This window comes from Gossypium arboreum, chromosome 5, assembly GCF_025698485.1.
Source record: "Gossypium arboreum isolate Shixiya-1 chromosome 5, ASM2569848v2, whole genome shotgun sequence".
Lineage (NCBI taxonomy): Eukaryota > Viridiplantae > Streptophyta > Magnoliopsida > Malvales > Malvaceae > Gossypium > Gossypium arboreum.
This window is the reverse complement of record NC_069074.1, coordinates 92714278-92719390: the sequence shown is the minus strand read 5'-3', so window position 1 is coordinate 92719390 and position 5113 is coordinate 92714278.

The window sequence follows — 5113 nt, the reverse complement described above, 5'->3', positions numbered from 1 at the left end:
GTTTGGAAACAAACCGAAATCTTTCAGACACTTAGTAACTTTTTTTTTACCAAAGCAGGGTCACACGCCGGTGTCTAGACCCCGTGTAAAAATTAGCTAGCTACTGACTTGTTCACACGGCTAGACCACACACCCGTGTGGTGGCCGTGTTCTTCACACGGCTGAGACACACGGCCGTGTCTCAAGCCCATGTGTATCATATGCTATTTTCCAAGCCCTTTTTCTGTTCTTAACTTAGCCACACCAAGATATTTATCTATGCATACATAAAATAGGTTTACATAACTTTAACCATTATGAGCCAAATCTTATGGCTATATACAATGAAGCAAAAATGAGCCTATACATTTGGCTAAATCATAATATTACCTAATATCAATAACTTATTATCTATACATGCCACTTATTTGACAATAAATAAGAATTACCATTATTCTAATTTGATAAACTAATAGTGTGATGATACTTCCGACGATCTCCAACCTCGAGCCAACCTGACAACACTAAGAGAAATGGGAAAATGGTGTAAGCTTAAAAGCTTAGTAAGTTGGAATATTAATAATAATAAGCAATTTAATTAACAATATTATCCCATTTCTCAATAAATATGCTCAATAAAATAGAATCATTAATCACATGATTTCATCTTTTTACACAAGATCAGCTAAGGCTGTTTTCCTGAATCATAGTTACTAAATTATTTATATCTGGAGCTACGAAACTCCGAATTAAGTTCCGTTAATTTTCCATGAAACTAGACTTATTTTTCTTTCTTCCATAAAATTTCCAGAATTTTTGGTTAATCCAAATAGTACAGTTTATTCCTCAAAGTTACCCCTGATTCATTGTTTGACAGTTCCGACCCTTCTGTACTAAAGTTCAATTATCTCATAGTACAAGACTCGAATAATGTTCTAGTCTATTTCTATTGAAACTAGACTCATATGTATACTTACTAATTTTTTTCTAGAATTTTTGGTTGGGCCAATTAGTACAGTTTATTAGTTAAAGTCTCCCCTGTTTCAGGGTATGACCACTCTGACCCTTGTGCACTACAAACCGAATTTCTTCCTGTACAGAATTCCAACGACCATGCCGTTTATTTCCCATAAAAATAGAGTCAATAAGGAATCCATGAATGTAAGGTATGACTCTTAATAATTTTTGTAAAATATTTGGTGAATTTCTAAAGTCAGAACAAGGGATCTCGAATTCATTCAGACCCTGTTTCACAAGAATTCAAATATCACACAATATGGAATTCTTTTTCTTCTTATGTTTCTTTCATGTGAATATAGACTAATTAAGCTTTAATCCGATATTTTATTCTGCCTCTAACTCATTTTCCACTATTTTTAGTGTATTTTCAAATTTACACTACTGTAGTAACTCAAATCTGTCAAGGCTAAATTACTCATTCATATTTTCGATATACCTGTTGAACTATTTGGAATAAAAATTGGATACTCGGGAATCTCGCACACTAAGTGCCAATATCATGGCCCGAAGCCAAATCAATGTAACTTTAATGACATGCCCTTTGTATCCTAATTTATTCCTAAGGTTCAATAGGAATTTCCAATGCCAAATTTTCATAAAATACTTCCGTACAATCATAATCATCAACAATTCAATTATACAACATTAAATCTCAATTATAATAATGCTTATTAACAAGCTCATACATACATGTACATACCTGTACCGATCCATAACAAAATCATACTTACACGAAATGTCGCTGCACAATCGATGTCTTGCACGCTAAGTGCTATACCTGATGTTTCGCACACTAAGTGCCATCCTCGATACTTCGCACACTAAGTGCCATTTTGGATGTTTCGCATACTAAGTGTCATCATCAATACTTCATACACTGTGTCATTTCGGATGTCTTGCACACTAAGTGCCATCCTCAATACTTCGCACACTAAGTGCCGTTCGTTTGGTCGATAAATCATTAATCATTAAAATACTCATAAATATTCCATTTATATGATTCCAACGCATTAAATGCTCAATATAATAATACTTAATACGTACAAACTTACTTGTTTATAACCTTGCCACATCCCAGTCACTTAATGAACACATCATTCACATAACCAAGTTCCTGCACTTATTCCTCACAAAACTCACAAAGTAGTACATAGTAAGTTTCCTGTTGAACACTTCGGATCAATACTCGATACTTGGTGGTTTCAGCACATAGCTCCACCCATCATATAGTTCGGCTCTCTTGTACACATGGTGAACACTTAGTACCACCCATGTGACCTAGCCAGTTTATCTCGTAGCTCTCTTGTCTACATGGTGTCCTTCACCTGGAACCACGCATGCGACCTAGCTACATATATCCCGTAGCTCTCTTGTCTACATGGTGTACACATAGTATCACCCATGCGACCTAGCTACATTATAATGTCTCGTAGCTTTCTTGTACACATGATGTGCACTCAGCACCATACATGTGACCTAGCTACGTACCATCTGTATCATTCAATCTTTCCGAAGGTTCAACCGGGATTTCTCTCTCTTTTCCAACAATTTCACCAATCAAGTAATTATCAACAAACATATTTCCAATATTATTATAAAATATCATAATACAAGTAAAATTGATGTATTACTTACATATAAACTTACATCTCATTTAATATCAAGGCAATAACATTATTGCAATATTATTATCATATCAACTTACCTAAAATGCCGAAACGGCTAACTTTCCTGACTTAGCACACCACTTTGTTCTTCCCTGATCTTAATCCAAAATTTCATGTTTTCTTGATCTATATAAGCCATAGAAGCTTGGCCGAATGGAGCTCATCCATGGCTGCCATTTTCGGTTCTTTCCCCACGGTTGAAGAAGAAAGAATGGAAAAAAAATGATAGCTTTTATCATTTTTGTCTTATTAGGTTATTTTAATTAATTTACAAAATTACCCTTATTATTTCAACCAAATTTCAAAAATACCAAACAAATATCCATTCACTAACTTATTAAAGGAATAATTATCAGATAAGGACTTTCAATTTAAAACTCATAACAATTAGGCACCTCATATATAAAGAACTCAACTTTTGCACTTTTTACAATTAGTCCTTTTGACTAAATTGAGTGCTCAAACGTCAAAATTTTCGAATGAATTTTTTACGAAATATTTTCATAAATTTATAGACTATAAAAATATAATAAAAATAAAAAATTTTCTCATCGGGTTTGTGGTCCCGAAACCACTGTTCTGACTAGACCCAATTTTGGGCTGTTACAGACATGCTATAGGGTCAAATTATTGATTGAAAACCATCATTTTTGGGCAACCCGAGGTGGTAGATTTTACATACTGATTCATCATTTCTGGGTGACCCTGGGTGATAAAATAATCGGATATAGTTGACTTTTGTACTTTTTATAATGTAGTCCTTTTTCTTTAATTAACTATCAAATTACTAAAATTTCCAGACCAAACTTCAATATACCTATATAGACACTCCGTAAATATTTAATAAAAATATTTACGGCCTCGGCTTATAGAAACGAGGTCTCGATACCTCATTTTCTAAAACCACTTGACTTTAGGGACAAACTACTTATTTTTGCTATTTGTTCAATAAGTTAAAATTTATCAGATCCAAAATTCTATATATTACCAAATTAGTCTCGAAATATTAAATAATAATATTTATGGACTCACTTGTCAGATTTGTGGTCCCAAAATCACTATTTTCGACACCACTAGAAAACGGATTGTTACAATGCCCTTGTTTCAAAACAATCGAGACAAAAGTCACTCTATCTTGAGACATATGTCCAATTGTCTCGAGACCATAACCAATACAATATCTCAAATGGTACTTTTTTATGATTAGGGTCTTGAGACATGTCTCGAGACTAAATGGTAAAATAACCTAAATTACTTATTTCATTGCTTTCTAACCTTAGCCAAAATGTGATTAAACTTAGCCAAACATTATACCAAATAAAAAAAAAAACATCAATATACCACATTTTATCACATTCACACACCATTTAAACCAAACATTCATTTCAACCCAATTTAATACAATCTAGTTTATAAATTTATCACATTTGATCACTCAAGTTAATGCTTATCACCTACTATGTCAAGCATCCAAAGTCCATCATTAAAACATTATAGGTTAAGTTATTAAAATGATCCCAAAGACATTAAGAATGAAAATAAACCACAACACCAAATCTAGGTACATGTCATTAACTAAGTATACGATTCGGAAGAAACCCATATTTAATCCGAACTGGGCTGAGTTATTGACCTTGGATGCGTTACAACTTTGACCTAACATAACTTGCCAGAGACTTGCATCTGCACATGGAAACAAACATAATTGTACGCTAAAGTATTGAATAATCAATAGTGCTAATATAATTCAAACTCAATATATAGTTAGACTAAACTAATAACAAATATACAAAAGTATAATGTTATATAACACTACTTCATTCTTTCCCTTTTCATAGTAGAATCAATGGTTAAAAATTAAATAAAATTATAATCTCATAATATGATTTCATACCAACTTTCCAAGGATCCATATCACCTTCAATATATTATGATCAATATTTTCCATTACTTTCACATGTATACATTGTATATTTGCATATTATTTATTCATATAGTCCTCAAATTCTCAATCTCTATAATTCACCATACAATGTTCATTTTGATAATTCATGATTTCATATAATAGTATATTCCATACTCCGTATGTCAATTCACTATAATTATTGATCACTTGCTCATTTTGGCCCTTATTAACTGACGATAGACATTAAAATGGATACTCGGATCTCTACATAACGAGTAAGTCCACGACCCTTTAGGAATTGAGACTCTTTTATTTTGCTATCCCAAGTTGCCTGGCAGCGATGGCAGCGATGTACTTTAAAGGGCAAGGACCAAATTGACAAAAAAATGTAAATGTTGAGAGCTAAAAAACTTATTTTACGTTTGACACCGTTAACTTTAACGGTAAAATTAGATGTAGGGACTAAGATTTTTAAATAAAAAAATACACGGACTTAATGTCTCAAAAAGTAAAGTATTAGGACTAAATTTTTAAATTTCAA